Source organism: Protopterus annectens, chromosome 8.part0 (genome assembly GCF_019279795.1).
Source record: "Protopterus annectens isolate FY-2018-M chromosome 8.part0, PAN1.0, whole genome shotgun sequence".
NCBI classification, from domain to species: Eukaryota; Metazoa; Chordata; order Ceratodontiformes; family Protopteridae; genus Protopterus; species Protopterus annectens.
In genome coordinates this window covers 1,933,751,668-1,933,772,306 of record NC_056741.1, presented here as the reverse complement: position 1 = coordinate 1,933,772,306, position 20,639 = coordinate 1,933,751,668, and the positions used below count along the sequence as shown (strand labels likewise).

At 36.4% G+C, this 20,639-nt stretch overlaps 1 protein-coding gene across 3 annotated transcripts in view; it reads left to right on the top strand.

Moving 5' to 3' along the window:
* Positions 1-401: 401 nt before the first annotated feature.
* The window catches only part of LOC122809736 (capping protein, Arp2/3 and myosin-I linker protein 2-like), a 1,549,910-nt gene continuing 1,529,672 nt past the window's right edge, over positions 402-20,639 (top strand). For 2 of the 3 annotated variants that reach the window (XM_044081445.1, XM_044081446.1), the window contains exon 1: positions 402-1,057. The gene's annotated coding sequence lies outside the window, so the exon portion shown is untranslated. The remainder of the gene's footprint in view (positions 1,058-20,639) is intronic. The other variant, XM_044081444.1, reaches the window with a different exon arrangement.

Sequence of the window (20,639 nt, the reverse complement as noted above, 5' to 3'; positions counted from 1 at the left end):
GGTGTACAGAAATAGCATATATCTGCAAAACAAGCGTGAGTCTTTTAAAATTAGAATAATTAAGAATGCAAGAGAAATGAAGGTTTTCGGTCTGCGTAAAACAAGCTTTGAGAATTATACTGTAGTCTGTATTGTATATTCTCTCTCATTCTTATAATTAAAATGTACTAATGGGTTTATTTATTTTCATTTTATTTAACATTTGTTAACCGGGAAAGTCCGACTTGGAACGAAGCAAATTTTCAGCGGAGGCCGGGGAGAAACGCTCCAGATCTATGTCTTTCTAATACGGGAGGAAAGAAACCATAGCATCCTGAGAAAACCCACACGAACGCAGGGAGGACATACAGACTCCACACAGAAGGCACCCCAGCCGAGAATCGAACCGGAGACTGTATCTGTTTATACAAGTTTCATATTCCAACACACATGTATAACCTCAGTTATGATGAATTTGATCTTTATGGAATGCTAGTGTGAAGAGATTTAGCAGAACCTCGTATTAAATGCTCCACTGATGGTACCATAGAAATTTATCAGTTACTTAATATCATTTTACAGCTGTCTGTCATTGTGTTCCTGCGGCAGGAAAAAAAAAAGATTGGTAAAAATAATACCTGAATGCAGATTGTAGGAGTTGCAAATACCCCCCACTCACCCTTACCACTCATCAAGCAACCTTGCGCATCAGCAGGTACTGCAGCAGCAGCTGTAGGCGCACCTCCTGCGAAGGCTGCTGCTGTGTTCTCATTGGCTGCCTGCGTGAGCTGGCTTCCGAGATCCTGCAGAGCGCCCCCTATGAACGACAAGCACAGTGAAAAGCAAGTGGCTCAGTGATCGAGCCTGTGAAATACGGGGAGGAAACCTAATGGACTAGCAGTACGCTCGGAGTGACCACTTGAGGGTTCCTGGTTGCCTTTTTTGCCTTGCTGCGCCCGCTCTGGCTCCTATACTGTATGCGACAACTTACATCTGTCTTCTTTCCATTTGCCTCTAGGTGGAAAGTTCCTTCAGTTACTTGGAAGTGTATGACATCACCCTGACGGACATTAGCCAGGTAGGTGGCACGCTTTACTAAATGCATTGCAAGGGCAGAAATGTTACAACTTCATATGTAAGGCATTATAGCAGCATAACCTCATAACACTGCTGTGCAATATCGGCGTTGCAGGTGCATGTTCCTGCAGAGAGGCATCTGCAGAGTAAAATAACACGTTTGTACGTTTAAATGGTTAGACATCGGCCAGCATCTGTAATGACCACACTGCTAAAAGTACAATATGTTATTTTATTGTTCCGCCCAGTATTTATTGTTATATACCCTGCACTATAAATGTATACATATGTTCCTAACCCCCCTTTTTTGCAATTTGGCAAGGTCCAGTTGGAGCCGTAAGAGCTGCCAAATTTATCATCCCCTCCTTAAAGTCTGATGAAAGAGCCAGTGGAAGTTATTTGCTATAGAGTTTGTGTATATGTACAAGTGCCCTACAGATAAGTCAACTTTGGTTCTAAAGGCTTAAGGTAAGGATCGAGAGGCAAGGGTTAAATTCTGCCCCATCTCTGCAGGCTTTAAACAATCTGATGTGCAGGAGTAAAATGGGAATATTTTATTTTCCATTTGGCAGTAACAGGAGTAATTTTCGCCAGGTAACTCGCTCTGTTTGCTATATTTAGTCCGTGTTTTGAATAACTAAACCGCAGACTCTGTGTCACATAGTTTTCCATGGTTACTTATTTACATTAAAAAATGTGTGTCATGTCTAGTGACTGGTTTGTGTGCATTAGAAAACTAGCGTATGTTGTGCATGGAATTAATTTGCATAAACTTTATTTGAAAATCTGAAGCAGTTCTGGGGGTCCCATTACTCTTACATTTACATCATATTACATGTGTTTAACAGCAGAAAGTGACAGCCTGCCTATTTTGCCTTTAAATGCATTTAGAAGTCCTCTCTTCCCCAAATCATCCCTCCCATTTCTGTTATCCTTTCTTCACCTGCCCCATGTTTCATGAATGCCTCCATGGATTCCCCTTTTTCCGAAGATAACCTAATTATTTATTTCTACTGTCGTATACCTGCGGTGTGATATTTCCCTTTTATGCTTAATGTGGTTCAATGAAAATCTTTGGGAGAGATTGGGGGGGGGGGGTGAGTGGGGGGGCACAATATTTTATTTCTACAAATAATGAGTAAATGCTTTACTGGTGATTATTTCACTGTTTTATACACCTGTCCACCTCCATAGATGAAAAATAATAATATTAGTTTTTAAAAGGCACAATAAATGTTCATAAGAAGTGTTTTCTTATTTTGAAAATAAGGTATTAGATGCTAAGCTTCATAGAGTTAATAAGGAATCTTTGTATAGGTTTAGTTTATTTAATAACATGCACAATGAAACAGTTATACTTTTTATGAGGAAAAGGACATGGCAATATCTAATAGAAAAAATGATAATGCTAAGCCAAAATCATTGCATTTGAGATGTATAATTATATATAGAGGTAGCCGTAGTTGTATTTTTAAATGGGGCTAACAGTCTTATTTTGCCTTTGAAGGCTCAAACCTTTCTAGGGAAAATGCAATTCTTGGCCTCCAGGAGTAGTTTATTGAACACACTAGGGAATGAAATACTGTAACAGCAGTTTAACTGCTGACCCATACTGTAAACAGAGATGAAGTGTGCATGATGAAATTTCTGCTGGAGCTTGGTTGCTTAGAATATTTAACTTGCAGTGCATTGCCATTTGGTGCTGTTGCAGCCTTTGAAAACTAAGGAGATGCTACTGATTCTTACGACAGTTCAGATTATTCTGCTAGGGTCTGTGGCCGTTATTTATTTTTAGAATAGAGAGCTGCTGAATTGCTATTTTCTACTACGGTAACAGAAGATTCCAGACATTGGTTAAGAAGAAATACATTAAATATGAGTATTAATTATTAAGGGATATATGATTATATTCACATAACGTTTCATCCCAGGTTGCTAATTTATATGTGAGTGCCTTGCAGTGATTGCAAATATTTATCAGTGGAAGTATCATAAAATATTAAAGTGTACTAGAAATGAGCATATTATTGTGGAAGGGTGGTCCTTGTGATGTTACCGACAAAAAATGTGATGATACAGACACAATTATAGAACAGAACAGCAGTTGCTGCGTAAGCCAAGTTATCATCCTGTCTTTTATATAAATCTAACCTGATGACTTAGTTATATCCACAGAATCATTTAAGTCCATCTGCATCAGTGACCTGATGAGAAAAGTTCTGACACAAATTGCAGAAAGAATTTTGACAAAATACAGCACATATTTGCAGTCAGACAATGCATATAAGAAGATAGTCTGTATCATCATAAATGTGACTACATGTAATGGATAACATTGTAATTTGTCATCCTTGCTAAAAGTATAAAATATTCAGTATTATATCCTCAGGATGCACAAACTGCACATTCAGTGAACACTCAGAGATTATCTGGCTATGTTTATAAACAAACATATAACACACTACAGCTGAAACCTAAATAGCAGACAGAGATATCTGTGTTACCATACTAATTAGAAGGGTGGTATATCTGCCTTCGAATAGTTTGACATAAAAGCAAAATATTTGTTCTTGCTGATGTTTGAATACTTGTGGAATGTATATAATGGATGTCCAGGACACTTATACAAAAAGTTTTGTCACAAAACTGACTGAAATTTACATTTCTTCAAAAAGGTTTGTTTGAAGAAAAGAGATCTCTGCAAGTGCATGAGCTTTGAGAAAGGTTCAAGATGCCAAGACAGTCAGAATGGATTTTGTGCACAGATCTTCATTATTTGAGACTTTTTACCTTTGCTGTAGTCTTGGCCGCTGTCATTTTCTTGTTCAGTAGTCACACAGTGTTGAGTATGTCACGAAAGGCCATGGTTGTCTTGCATTCTTATGGTACACCTTTGCCAGGCTTGTAGAGAAATTGTGATTGGGTAGCCCATGGCAGTATGACATCACTATAAAGGTGGTCACTTAGAAATAAACCCGTCATCCAGGATACTGCCTGGCTTCTGTTGTTATGAAGCCTTTGATACCATACATTGTGCCTTGCTTGATGAGCCATTCTGTACCTAATAAGCAATCAACTTTATTAAACTTCTCACTTAGATTGGTAAAAGGCACCAGTTTGTACCTCTGTGCCACCATGGGCTGAAGCATGTTGAAGCTTGTTTGGCTCTGTACTACATGTATGCTTTGTTCTTGGATTTTAACATTTAAGCTAAGGTTATTTTCAGAAATCTGTTGTATAACACTGATAAAGATATTCTGAAGAGACTGTAAAACTACTTATGTTCCGCTTAGGAATGGAACAAGAAAATTCCATTTCATACTCTGAACTTCATACTATTTCTTCAAAACACCTCACATTTAAAACATGCACACATATCTTTAAATGTTACCTAGAATACTTATAGTCAATGCATTCATCATTCATGGTCATTTCTCCCTACAGCTATGAAAAGGTGTATTTACATAAGCAGTCCTATCTGGAATCAGATTGTGTCCAGCTGTATGTTGTAGGAATTATGTTAGGCAATAATACGAATCATCATCATCATCTTTCAGCTTTTCCTGTTAGGGGTCGCCACAGTGGATCATCTCTTTCCATTTCTTCCTATCCTCTGCATCTTGCTCTGTCACACCAACCGCCTGCATGTCCTCTCTCACCATGTCCATAAAGCTTATCTTAGGCCTTCTTCTTTTCCTCTTACCTGGCAGCTCCATCCTTAACATCTTTTTCCCAATATACCCATCATCCCTCCTCAGCACATGTCCAAACCAACGCAAACTCGTCTCTCTTGCCTTGTCTCCAAATTGTCCAACATGAGCTGACCCTCTAATATACTGATTCCTAATCCTATCCATCCTGGTCACACCGAGTGCAAATCTTAACATCTGTAACTCTGCCACATCCAGCTCTGACTCCTGCCTTTTTTGTCAATGCCACTGTCTCTAACCCATATAACATAGCTGGTCTCACTACCCTCTTGTAGACCTTCCCTTTCACTCTTACTGGTACCCGTCTGTCACAAATCACTCCTGACACTCTTCTCCACCCATTCCACCATGCCTGTACTCTCTTCTTCACCTCTCTATGAATGCTTTATTTATTTTTTATATTGTGATAGAGTGTTATGATCTCTACAGAAAAGGCTGCAATAACTGCTTTCCATGAATATATGAAAAAGAGTGAATTTCATTGGTTTCCAGTTAAGCGCTTTCATTCGTAATATTTTAGAACGTTAGAACTTTATCAGAAATGAAATTCCACAACCAAGTACCCCTTTAAATAATTAATTAACTAATCACATATAAGTAAAACAACCAATAACAATAGAAAAATCAAAATAATTTTTATACACTATTATGTTAAATTTAATATATTTTAAAATGTAATAGTGTTAATGCTCAACACAAATTACTTTTCATACAGTAAAACTTCATAAATCAAAATTGTCACTTGTAGAATAATATATATGCATACATTGGGGGGGGTGGAGGGGGGGCTTGCCACCTTGCAAAAATATGACTGTCAGCACTGTGCAGTATGGTTGTGGTCCGTCTGCAAAGGGGATATCCGACTACAGAAGTCAAATTCGTCTTCGCCTGAATTAATGTCCAATATTCCAGCCTACTTAGCATTCCAAATATCGAACCTGTAAACCGCATTTTTGAATGGTTTGCATTCTGATGTTCAATGTTTTAATAGCAAACTACACACACACATATATATATATATATATATATATATATATATATATATATATATATATATAAAATGCGTGTATACTATCATAATCTCATAGACTTAAAATACAGAATTCTGTTAACAGATACACATTTATTCAGTCCAAGATCCTGGATGCATTTAATAACTACCAGTACAAGTCCGTAGATTCTAGTAAGTTTTTCAAATCGCCTTCCTTCTCCATATCAGGATGTCTAGGATAAAAAAATAACAATTTATTAAAACTGCCACATACCTTTGAATGCTTACATAATGTGTTAGTCATGTTTTTCTATGGCATAAATATGCTCATATATCTGTGCTCTCAAGGTATGCTCAGCTTTGCGATTGTAAAATGATGACTATGTTAGGAAACTTGCTAAATATACAACTCCCATGGTGCCACAACTGTTATTCTTCTGTACAAAATAATCCTAGGGAAAGAAGCCCTGCATTTAACCATGCCATACATTACAGGGGCTTGTTATTGTGGGTGGTCATTGGGCTCTTTTTCCAATAAATCTTTACAGTTTTGTCCTCTGTTGGATACAGAATTTTGTTTCCTAACTTATTCATCAGACCAACATATCCAAATGCTGCGATCCAATTTTTTGTAACTGCTTTCTTCACCTCACCAGTACCTTGCCCAAAGGGGAGAACTGTGTCTTTTGAATAATCTATGTTACATGTCCAGTTGTTATTAAATTATCCATCATGCTCAGGATCTCTTAAAATTGGTCAAAAAGACATTTTCTTTTCAAAACAGTTTCTTTCATCACTTCAGTCATGGTACCCTCAATCTCTAACAATGACTACAGTTTGCTATGTTCTATAAGAAACTAATCGTTGTCTGAAACCAACTTGGAGAGCATTAACCAAGCCCACTAGAAAAAGTATCTTTTCTGAAAATGCTTGAATCTAATCAGTTTTCCTTCCTGTTCATAATAACCCAATCACCCAAATTACTAATGCAATTAGCATGTACCATTGTAGTGAATTAAAAAAAATCAGCAGAACTGTTGATAAATAAAATTGTTCATCTTCTTCCACTATTCCACCCCAAAAAATAAAGATGTCATCAAGAAATCTAAGATGCAATGCAATTTTAGACCAAAAACAACTATCAAAAATATGTTTCTTTTCCCACAACCACATATCTATGTTAGTAAACACTGGAATAGGAGGAGCCACCATTGCAACTCCTTCAACATTTTGAAAATATTCTCCTTCAAAGAATACAAAATTGATTTTGGAGCACTATATTCATACATTCTTCAGTCATAATGATATCATTATGGGAAAGAGTCTTTTCATCAATGAGAGACTCATGATGCCACTCCAGCCACATTCCAAAGGGTGTAACCGAAACCAAGTCTTTAACATCAATGATAGCAAGACTACAGTGGTCATAAGACATGCAACATATCAATTTACATACAAAATTCCCATGAATCCTTCTGTATGTATAAACTGACTTTTTTAATCTAATGGCCACTGTTGTGTTTTCCAAATTGTAAAGTAAAACAGAACCACTGTAAACCATGCACACGTTCTATCCAAATCCAAATTTATTGTTGCAAGTTAAAACTTTTACCACAAAATGGCTTCCTCAGGCAAATCTAGAATCACAATCCAAAACTTCAGTTTGAAAAACACCAAAACCATCCAAAAACACCAATATAGACAAAAACTCTTTTACAGTGACTGCTCAGAATAACAGCCCCATAGAAACTGTATTGCATACCAAACTGCTCGGTGTCATAATTGATGAAAATCTAAAATTTGACATCCATATCCAAACTAATATCAAAAAACTCACCAAAAACTAGGTCTCCTGTATAGACACAATCATTACCTTACCCCCTCCACCAGCCACACCTGTACCTCTACCGTCTTCCCTCTGTTATGCACAGCGCCTACCTATTCACTAATCTTTAGCTAGGCTTACAGGGCAAGTTGGAAGCCTGTTACAATAAAATCTCCAAATTTGCCACCAACTCCAGAATCTCATTGCATCACTGTCTCTCTCTCTCTCTCTCTCTCCACTCCCTGAAATGGCTTGAACTTCCTAATTACCTCAAACTCCTTAGACTTACTACTGCTCACAAGCTCATATTCAGACCTTCTAGTTGTCCACCTCTTTAACCGCCAACATTCCCAACCGCTCTCTAAGATCAGAAAACCACAATCTTCTAAACATATATAAACCTTGTTGACCCCATGTCCACCTACTATTATCCTGCTCCCTAGCTAAACTCTGGAATTCTCTTGCTACCACCCTTCGAAATACTCAGAGCCACTCAATCATCAAAACTCTTTTCCAATCTCACCTCCTTTCAAAGTGGGAATGTTCCTGTACCTCTACCACATAAATTCTTTAACACCATCTCCCATGCACTATATACCTCAACCTTCTATCACTGTGCTCTCTTGCCCTTTTCCTCTACTTCCTCTCCTACCCTGTACCTCATAAACTTCCCCCAACCCACTCCCTTTCTCCACTACATACCACCTTTTACCTCTGCCACCTCACCTTATTCTCTCTAAGCTTGTTTTTTTTATCTGCACATAAATGTTTTGCTTACATGTTTTTTTTTCATGTGAAATGCCTGTACTTTTAATATGTTTAGACTACACAAATCCCACTTTTGTAAATCATTACCTAGGATTAGAAATGTTATGTCTTTTTTAACAAATTGTATATTATCTCTGTATTTTTCACTGTTGTACTACTTTGTTTACTTTTGTATAACTATTGTAAAATTGTCTATATCCCGTGGAGCTTTTTTCCCTGGGCCTCCACTGAAAACGGGCTCTTACAGGCCCAATGGACTATCCCGGTCATCAAACTGTAATAAATAAAGAAATAAATAACTGCAGATTAAATACTAGAAAATTGATCACATAAGTAAAATACTGGTCAGGTGATGGATGTAAAACTACATGACATTTTCAAAAACCTTTTTGACATTTAAAGAGAACTCTTGACTTTTAAAAAGGCACATAACATTCAAATATATAAAAATATTATATATAAATATATATATGTATATGTTATGAAAATGTATATACAAAACATTTAAAAAAAGAACTTTCTTAAATTATGATGAGAACTTACTAAACATTAGAAATTATCAGAGAGACAACGCTTAAGCTTTCAGATGAAGTTCTTTCAGTTGTTGTTGTTGTGTCTTTCAGCTTTTCTCGGTTAGGGGTCGCCACAGTGGAACTCCAGTCCGCTAATGATTGGCAGCAGATTTTTACGTGCCGAGTTACCAGCCCTGACGCACAACCTTCAACGAAGGCACGCCCATTAACGCATGTCTCCACACAGAAGACGCTCTAGCTGAGAATCGAACAGGATAACGTTTTACTGTGAGGCGACAACGCTACCGCAGCACCAAATACAGATGAGCTATCGGTCTTAAAGCTGGGATTAACATTTATGCCACCACATACATCAGATGTCTCTAAAACTTTAGATGAGTTTAAGTACTTTGTATGAAACCTGAACTTGAAAAACAAGCTTGGGTCAAACAATATGGATATTATTTGTGATTTTGCAAAATGTTCACGTAGCTATGTTTCTTTCAGTAACCACATTACTCAGGTGTTTGAGTGATCTGTAGGTGTGAAATTTATAAGTTATATCACAAGCAGAAATTTGATAGGTTTTATAACATTACTGTGAATGAATATCGAGCAATGCAATCTCTTAACAATAATAGAATTGTGATAAGGAATGCTGATAAAGGTGGAGGCATTGTTGTACTAGATAAATGTTCTTATATTAGAAACATGGAAAGGGCAGCCGCAGTGGTGCAGCGGTTAGCATTGCCACCTCAGAGCAAGATGCTCTCTGGTTCGATCCTCGGCTGGGGTGCTTTCTGTGTAGAGTTTGCATGTCCTCCCTGTGGTCGCATGGGTTTCCTCTGGGTGCTCCAGTTTTTTCCCACATCCCAAAGACATGCTGTAGGTGGATTGGACTCTAAATTGGCACTAGGTATGCGTGCGTGGGTGTGCCTTCTGTGGAAGGTTGGGTGTGCGCCTGGCAACTTGACACCATAAAAACTTCACTGCCAATCATGAGCGGACAGGTGATCTGCTGTAGTGACCCTTAACTGGGAAAAAGCTGAAAGAAGAAGAAGAATATTAGAAACATGGAAGATATGCCGAGTAGTCAAGATTACACATGTATTACAAGACATGATTATGGTAGCATAGTATGTAAGTTTGTAGAGGTACTCCACACACTACTTAATAAAGGCAAGATAAGCATTCAGATGTTTGATTACTTGTACGTAGAGAGCCCTAGCCTACCCTTCATGTATGGTATACCCAAAATACAATAAATCTTACTCAGCTGACCTTTCAGACCAATAGTGTCAGCTAGGGGTTGGTTAACAGAGCCTGTCTTCAAATGTTTGGAAAAAACGATTAGGACAGACTTTGATAAGACCGGTACCATTATTAGGAGCACCTCTGACTTTCTCCAACGTATACATACATGGTCACAGTGCAGTGATTTGAATGGATGGTACTTTGCTACCCTTGACATAGATTCTCTCTTCACTGTGATACCCAACAATGTTGGTATCCAGTCAGTGAAGGAATGTCTCCTTGAATTCGCTGAATACACCCAATCATGCATCAATACTTTATATCAACTGCTAAATATGGTTCTCACTAATAATGTTTTTCTGTTTCAGCAAACATTATATAAACAGGAGGGTGGAATAGCAATGGGTACACCCGTCGGTAACACCTACGCCAACATAGTCATGTACATTTGGGAATGGAGATTTATTTTATCCACCGATAATCCATTTCTGAAAATGTTGTATTTTTCTGATGATTTGTGGATGACCTGTATATATATATATATATATATATATATATATATATATATATATATATATATATATATATATATATATATATATATATATATATGGTGTGGTAGTGCAGAGATTTCTGAAGAATTTTATCAATACATCTCAAATACTGCCTTAAATTTAACACTTTACAAGAGATAAAACTGACTTTCTCAATGTGACAGTTTTTAAGGTGGCTGATAAAAAGGTACCACCATGTATAAAAGGCCTGTCAGATGTAACTCTTACTTGCATAGGAGTAGTATGCATCTACACTTTATATTTAATAATGTAGTTAAAAGCCAAATGGTGAGAGCAGTTAGGTTGAACACATCTGATGCCTTAATGAACAGTCAGCTAGAAGACATGACTACAGATTTTACCGGTAGGGTTTATGCTACAAATACTGTTCTTGATACAGTAGTACATCGACATACAGCTAGAAATATAAGCACAAACCCTGCCTCTAATTTTATTTTATTTAACATTTGTTGACCGGGAAAGTCCAACTAGGTTCCACAGATCCTGTTTTCAGTGGAGGCCCGGGGAGAAATGCTCCAGATGCATGTCTTTAGAATGTGGGAGGAAACCGGAGTACCCGGAGGAAACCCACGCGAACGCAAGGAGAACATGCAAACTCCACACAGAAGGCACCCCAGCCGAGAATCGAACCAGAGAACCTCTTGCTGTGAGGTGACAGCATTAACTGCTGCACCACTGCGCCGCCCAGTATTAGTAATAATACTAAGCACAGATGCATACTTACATATATTAGAAATACCACTCAAGTGAAACAAATTATTAATAAATACTGGCATATATTACAAGATATACCAGAGGTGAGTTCTACAATTACAAATAAGCCATTTTTCAGTTATAAGAACTGTTCAAACTTGAAACAGCTGTTAGGCTATAAAGAACAGCCAAAAAATTGTATGCCCTTTAAGACTGTCAAGAAAGGGACTTTTAGATGTGGTAACTGTGTTTACTGCAGGTATGTTTATACAAGGGGTTCCTTTATTCACCCTGTTACTGGCTTTGATTTTGAGTTACGTGCATTTGGGAACTGTAACACTAGAAACCTTGTATGTCTAGCTTTATGTGAGAAATGTGATGCAAACTACGTCAGTAAAAATAACCAGAAACTTAAAGTGTGAATAGGAAGTCATATTTCTAAGTCCAAATGACAGGTTCTCACTAATGCTCTTTACAAGCATCACATCGATAAAGGCCACAATCATGTTTAAATGCTGTATATTACACGTCTTATACGAATCTGTAACTGGTGGGAACATCACACACACACAACTGAACAAGATGAATTTTACTGGATTTTACGCTTAAAAGCACACATTCCACCTGGATTAAATGGCTTTGTCTCTTTGAAACCGTTACTGAAAGAACTTCATCTGAAAGTTTAAATGTTGTCTCTCTGATAATTTCTAAAGTTTAATAAGTCCTCATCATAATTTAAGAAAGTTCTTGTTTTAAATATTTTATATACTGTTTTATACACACATTTTCATAACATATAGATTATATATATATATATATATATATATATATATATATATGTGTGTGTGTGTGAGTGTGTGTGTGTGTGTGTGTCTGCGTATATTTTTATGTCTCTTATTTTTATATATTTTACCTTTTTAAATGTCAAGAGGTCTCTTAAAATGTAATGGGGTTTTAAATCCATCACATGACCAGTATTTTACTCATGTGACCTATGATCTAGTATTTAAACTGAAGGTTTGGATTGTGATTCTAGATTTGCCTGAGGAAGCCATTTTGTGGTAAAAGTTTTATCTTGCAAAAATAAATTTGGGTTTAAGTTGTGCATGGTTTACAGTGGTTCTGTTTTACTTTACTGTTTGGATATCTTGGCAGCACTGTATTTGCCTTTGCTTTAGCTGTTTTTCTCCTGTGTTTTCCAAATTTGCTGGCAAATCCACAGCAGCACTGTATCAGCATTATTTTGCAGGATTTTGAACAATTCAGCTGGAATTCCACAGCAGCACTGTATCAGCATCATTTTGCAGGATTTTGAACAATTCAGCTGGAATTCTGTCACTTTCTTTAGCATTGTTATTAACTAGAATTTCTAGAGTCTAACTTCACCCTGCAGGATATGTGTCAGTCAGTCAGAGAACATGCCATTGGTAAGGCCTTTGGTTTATTGTTCTTCTGTGGATTCCTGCTACCTTTTCTTAATATATTCTGCTTCTGTTACCTCCATCCCATCTTTGTCTTCTGTCATGCCCATTTTTCTCCAGAAGTTTCTCCAGAACAGATGTGTAGTTTCTCCTATTTTACTGTCTTCTTTCAGTTCATTGCATTGCACATATAAGTATGATCTGCTATCCCTACTATTCTCTTAAACTCTGCATTCTGTTTGGCATATTTTTCCTACCTCTATTTCTTTTTGCTCTTGTTCTTTACTTTGCCACTTCTAAATTTCCCACAATGAGCCATTTGAATTCTTAAATTTATCTTTGGAATATTTTTGATTCTACCTCCTGAACACTATCATGAACCTCTGTCCATAGTTCATAACAGTCAAGCTCATTTCTCACTTCACTGGCCTAGATGTTTTCCTAGTTTTCTTTAATTTAATTGTAAACTTTGCAATACAAATGTGATGGTCTTGAGCCACAGTCCACTCCAGTTCTTGTTTCTATTGATTGTATAAAACTCTTCCATCTCTGTCACTCTTTCTTTACTGACCATCTTGTTGCTAACAGTGTGTAAAGTTATTTATTAGGCTATTGAACAAGAGTGCTTGCTATGACCAGTGAGTTATCTTGGTAGAATTTGAATAGTTGATGTCCCACTTAATTCCTGCTGCAATCCCAAGTCTCCCTGTTGTTCCATTTATACTTTGACTACTAACAGCATTCCGATCCTCTGTGATGAATGCAACATCTTTTTTTGTCTTGTTTCCAAAAGTTGGTACAGATTCTCACAGAACTGGTCAACTTCTTCCTCTTAGGCTCTGTAGTTGAAACATAAACTTCTATCACTGTAATGTCGCATGGTGTACCCTGTAGTCTGCAGTCATTTTATAATTTTCTAGATTGTAACTGAGCACAAATTTTGATACCCTTTCATTAATTATAGGGGTTATTCCATTTCTTCAGCAAAATTCCTGATCTCATTACATTATTTGATGTAAAATGACCATTCCAGTTTAGTTTAGTTTACTGATGCCCAAGATGCCATTTCTTCCTTAACCACTTCAAGTTCACCTTGGTTCATAATTCTTACATTCCAGTTTCCAATGTTGTATAGCCCTTTGCAGTATCGGACTTTCCTTTCATCTCTAAACCCCTCTGCAGATGGACATCCTTTTGGCTTTAATCCACCTGCGTTAGAAACTCTAGCATTACGTGCACTTGTCAACGTGTCTTCCCTAGAAATTTGTTGGATGCATTTTAAGCTGAGGGTCGTATTCTCTGATATAATTTCAGCATTACTCTGGCTGCTTTTGTTCATGGGGTTTTCTTGGCATATATACTGCAGTGGCTTGTTGTCTGGAGCATCTTTAATCTTATCCCTCTGCCATGACTCACTTGTCTTGGTTAACCCTAGATGATATTGCTCATAACATCACTGAGATACATAAACTCTTCATCACATCAAGGTAATCATTCTAAAAAGGTTCTTGAGTTGCTAAAGGAAATGAGTGTTAGTGAAGAGGTACTTCAACTTACTAAATATCATTCCGAGAATGAGTGAGATGAGAACATTCAATTTTATATAATAGGGGCAACATTTAAAGTGACACTAAAGGAGATATTAATGGATGCGTATTAATGAGTTATGTTTCCTGTCTTAAAATATCAGAGAGAAAACAGTGAACTACAAAAGGTCATGTCTAAAATTGAGGAGCTTGAATACAATGAAGACTCCATGAAGTAGTTTGTATTTCAGCCATAATTTCTTCTTCTTTTTCAGTTTATGTCTAGTATGGCTGACTTTGCATCATGTAACTAGCTTCATGTTTGAACCTAGAAATGCATAACATTTGCCCCTTTTAAAAGCACTTCAAAGCTTTCACCAGTTTACGGCTGTCTTTAAAATACCCTTTAAATAAAGTGGACTCAATCTATACTGTAGATCCTCCCTGCATAGCCCTATTCCACCTGATCCTAACCCAAGTGACTCTTTAAAAGTCAGGAATAAGTCTTCTAGGAGCTCTCAATTCTAACAAACTACTACATTCAGTTACATGTGTAGTCTCCTAAAAAGCTATCTAAAATCTAAGTATTTATATACCCCATGCCACGATTGTCAAGAATTGCCAGTGAAGAGACCTACAGCACTAGTTCACCCGGGTTCTTAAAGGATACAGACAGCAAATAAATGATGTAGAACTGCAACAAGCTGCCTGATTTCAGTACTCTAATCCATTGTTGATAGACACTTATTTCTATTTTTTAAATGCTGATTGTATTCAGCAATTTTAATTTCCTTGTTCATTTTGGCCCGAGAAACCTAATTGTCCCTCTGTTCCCTGATGACACTCAAATGGTAGGGAATGGGTCAGCTTGTTGGTCCTGTGAGGCAGGCTACACTTTCCCATGGCAGCTCTGCCTTTGTCCCCATTATCTCCATTTGTGTCTCCCAAGGGAAGCATGGCCTCTGCATGCTACGTGGCCTCTGCATGCTACATGGCCTCTGCATGCTACGTGGCTTAACAGGTTCATGTAACACCTAGTACTCATGGTATTTGTCACCTTGTGGTGAGCTAGAGCTGTCTACCATGGAGGGGGAGGGCCAGAGGATGATGTTGGCCCTACAGGATGGGCGAGCTGACAATGTACAATCATTCCCATCCTCCCAGGCCAGCTGGTACAGGCATCTAAGCTGCTAAATGAACATAGGCACCTTCAGTATAGTCAAGGTTTTATCCTTCTCTGCCATAAAACTAGCTCTATTTCAATTCTTATTTGACAATCTCCTTATACAGCTTAATCTAACATCTGTGCCATGTCATGAAGCGTTAGGAATGGTAAATTAACTGTAAAACTTAAAAAAAATTCAACAACAAAAAAACTTTTAAACTATAATTTAACTCAAAAAATATTTTTATATCCATACACTTACTAGTCCAACTGATTCCACTTTACCTCTATATATAATATCGGGTTCCTGTTATATACTCAAAGAGACGTTTCTTCGAACGCTTCTTCATCGACCGTTAAATAACGAAAACACAAAACACCGAATGGTCAATAGGCCAACTCTGTTACTTTGCCATTTTCCCCACTGTAGTGCAATCTCAGAGTTGGTATATTTAGTTAGGGGGGTGTGGGGGGGGGTGAAGACCCCACGTTGTATTGTTTGTAGTGATGTTTTTTTGTTTAGGGTAAGCAATTTCTTTCCTAGGGAAAGAAATTTGCTTATATGCTTGTTCACTGTTTTGTGTTTTTGTGGTTTACGGGTCGATGGAAGAGGCGTTCGATGAAACGCCTCTTTGAATAACTAATATAGACCCATAATATCTGCCTATACAATTACTTGGAATAGGCTGTCTACCTCTACAGCAGAAGCTTCAAATAATGTTCCCTGCACACTATATATGAGTCTCAAGTTTGAATAAAAGAATTTACGACCATTGTGCTGCCATTAAGAGAAGGGACTTGACTAATGCCCTGGCAAAGCATGCTACAGAATGCCAGAATTTTTGGAAGTTTGTGTTTTTTGTTTTCAACGCTGTTGATTCTTTTTTTCTTTGTCGATGGTTTTAATACTAAACTTGAAATTAAGGAACTTAGGGTGGCAGATCTGGGCAGATCAACCACCGGGGTTAAATCAATTCATAAATATTAAATGCATTTTAAAGAATAGACTTATTTATTAGTTCCCACCCTTTATGCTAATATGAGATGTTTTATTGGCTTCTTGGTTCCTTGCTTATTTAATGAATTGCTTTTTATTTCCATTGGCTGCACTTTGATGTATGACTTACTATTTAAATGATTGTTGAATGTTTAGTCATCCTGCTCTAATGACGTTTGTGCATTAAATGAATGAAAGTGCTAAATCTACTTTTCTTGTCTGAGTAGTTTGAATACCTAGGCAATTTTTTATTGGTTTCGTATTGTGCCCAGCCATTGGTTTTAAGCTTTTGGTCTAATTTTTGTAATTGTTCAATATTGTTCTATATATATATATATATATTTTTTTTTTTTTGAGTTTTTCTCCCCTCCACTGAAAATGGGCTCTTAATGGCCCAGTGGATTATCTTGATAAACAAATGGCAATAAATAAATAAATAAAATAAATAAATAAATAAATAACCCCAGACACTGTTAGCACTTGATTTCAGACAAAATACAAGTCCTCCTTTAGGTATCACAGATCAGTTGCACTAGCAGTCAATTTAAGGAAGCTTGGTCACATGACTATTTTACTTCAAATAATGAAACCTATCTAAAATCTTAATATCTGTTATTTACAATCACTTTTGGATAAAAATGACACATACCTCATTTTACATTGCACATAATGTAGATTAAAATTTCTATATACTTTGCTTTCTGAGGTATGGTTTTAAATGCACAGCATCATCAAGTCTTTGTTCATTTGTATTATTCAGATGTAACTGCCATTTTTATTCTAAATGTAGCAGAACTGCTATCTTTACAACCTGAAGTCGAAACTCCACAATCTAATCTACGTGTTTTCTAGGTTTATAAACAATGCAATTGTCCCTGCTTTCTTCCTTATGTCAGCTATGTGTTCTTTTATTCTAACTTTGAAACTATGCACTATTTTTTATGGAAATATTTAAAATGTCAGGACCCAATAGAGCAAGTCCCTAAACATGGAGGCTGAATTGCAGAAAAAAATGGACTTGTATATATACAAAGTCTGAGATTGCTATTTCCCAGACTATTCCCTTTTCTCTGAGGTAGGGTGATTTTGGAGGTAGTATATATACGTTCGGGTGACCTTGGAGGTAGTATATATAAGTTGGGGTGTTATGGGTGGTACAGAGGAGCTTGTCTGTCTGCAACAAAGAAGTTTAAAGGAGAAGAGCAAAGGCAGAGATTCGTTCTTCTGCAGTTTCAGTCTTTTTTTCCACGTCATCACAAGCATTTTGAGTGCCAGCATTTCAATAGGGAGCTGTTTTTCATTTGTAAAAACTACCATACTTACATCTAGCTAAGTAAATCAGCCCCTCTGTCTCACATGTTGCGAAATCATTAGATATTTATTTGTAGCAGGATAAACGAAACATTATCAGTATCCATACATCCACATGTTACACAACCATTACGTTAGTATGTGCCCCTTTTGTTTGTATTATTACCACTCTTTCATTCAAATGATTTCTTTAGATTGCATGCCCTTTTATTAGAAAATAGTTTTGACTGCAAAATGTTCTACTTCCTATTAATTACTTTGTCCACATCGTTTACTACTTGGTTCAAATTATTTCCTCCACATCCTTTATTATATAGCTCAGAGTGCATGACATATATTAACACCTCTGCACTACACCTTTCTTTCTCATTCTTCTTACTTCCTTGATTCACACTCCTGTTATAGCTTGGCCTTTTACCTACATATGGTTAGGGCACCCTTCACCTTCCTTTCTTCAATATTTAATACATATTCTTAATATTGCCTTCTGTCTAACCAGCATTTTTGATTAGTTAGTTCTACTTCTGCTAATGATATTCTGGCGGTGTTTCTTATTATTCTCATAAACTACCCATTTGGGGTGTTCCCTTTGATAAAGTAAGAGTGACTGCTCTTAGAATGTAATCAATTATGTATAGCCAACATTATTTTATAAATAACTTTTATTAGTTGCATGTCCGTGATCCTAACCATACCTATCTATTTGCATATTATTCCTTTAAAGTCTTTATCAATAAGTCCATTTCCTTTGGTTGTTCCTTATTAGTAATAAATATGTAATCAACTGTGTGTCCAAAGAATACTATTTTACTGAAGCCATGGTTCTTAATGGATTGTCCTCCTGATATTATACGCATATATATGCAGAGCCTGGTGCTATAAGGGTATCCATTGCAGCACCCTTATCTACACATATTTTATACCTGTGATGAACACGTTTTTTTTTTTTTCTGTTAACACTGTTATCATTTCTATAAAGTCTTCAGGAAAGGATGACAATGTATACAGTATCCATCTAAATCCTTCCATTCTGTCTTCATGGCAGATACTGACATGTAAGGTGTATCTGCTATGATAAAATAACTGCCATTTTTTTTATCTCTAGTACATTTAGCTTTTTGCAGGACATATCCACAATCCAGAATAACATCTGGTGCTTTCTGAACCAGTGGCTTCAGTATGTAATCTAAACATTTAGTAACAATCTCTGTAATATATTCAGTCCCCAAGAAAATGGGTCTCAATGGTGGGTTTTTCAAGTTTATTTATTTTTGGGATACTGTCAAAATAAGAACACATAATAACAGATACTCGGAAATACCTATAAAGTTATTCTGAGATGTTACTATTGTAAGTAGGTCCTCTAACAACATTAATAACTGTAATATCTGTCATTAATAGCAACAATAAAATAAGGACATTTTTGTATGTAGTGCCATCATCTAAAAGGCAAGGCAATGCATAACTACTGTACCCCACCTCTGTTTTTTAATAAATTCTGCCTTGTCTTCAAATTATTCAAAGTCGTGCCTCATTTCATTTCAAGCTGTAAAATCTGCTGGCTTTCTTCAAAAGTAAATTGTGTATTTCAGTTTCATATATTGTTTTAGAATAACTGAACAGTAGGGTGAAATGGGTTTGTAAACATCTGACTTGATCAGAATAATTTTTCCTTGACAGTCTTTATTATCAAACAGTACTTTTAAATTCATAACTCTTTCAAAACTGTATAAATCTAACAACAATGAAGAGACGTAGTAGACACATGATGACAGAAAAGTCAAACCATAACTAGACTCATCTTTTTCATCATCAGTGAGTTCTATAACTGAAATGTTAGTCTTAGTATCATTTATTTTCATGTGTGTTTTATTTCTTGCAGGTCCATTGTTTGTCTTTGGAATTATGCAAATCTTTCTGACCTGCTTTTTGCCTCCCCCCAAATGCTGTTCCATCAGTTACATCTTCATAAGTCTGCAGTGTTTCTTGCTTATTTTGGAATTATTTATGCATCTTGCATAATGTCTAAACCATCTTCTGTATCTCTAACCCTGGGTCAACATATTGCTTTTATGTCGTATTAGTAACTCATGTCATATTTAATTTCTGTATAAATTACACCATTAAAATGGTCCAGAATTATGCACGTATTTTAAAGTATGCAAAATATAGGGATAGTAACACAGATATCACTTTATGTTGGTCTTGTCAGATGCTATCTAGTTTCCTATGTACCTTTTTGTCTGCCATTTACTATTCAGAAGGCATCAAGTCAGATGAAACAAGGATGATGTAAGAAAATTAAGTATTCTAGTCATATTGCTTAAGAAGAAGATAAAACAAGCAGGACTATGCTTTATGGGGTACAATTAACAGAGAGCTCATATGAATTTCCAGTGTGTGTGTGTGTGTGTGTGTGTGTGTGTGTGTGTGTGTGTGTGTGTGTGTGTGTGTGTATGTGTATATATATATATATATATATATATATATATATATATATATATGTGTGTGTGTATTTTTTTTCCATTTGTTTGTGATGACTATTGTGTCTTTGACCAGTCCCTTGGCTAGGTGATATTCATCAACGTTAAGTTTATATTGTACATCCCCTGACTGCTGTTGATGCATTACTTAAGAAAATCTTTTTCTGCACTTAATATTTCTAAATGTCAGCCACCCACTTACTTCTGCACAGTTACATCTGTCTTCAGAACGTATTTTTTAGGCTCAAGGTAAGCTGTTCTTTTAAAATTTAAAATGCCACATAAAAAGAGCTAACATTTCTGGATATGCTGGGAGACTTAACCAGTTCAGTCGACATATGTACCAATAAGT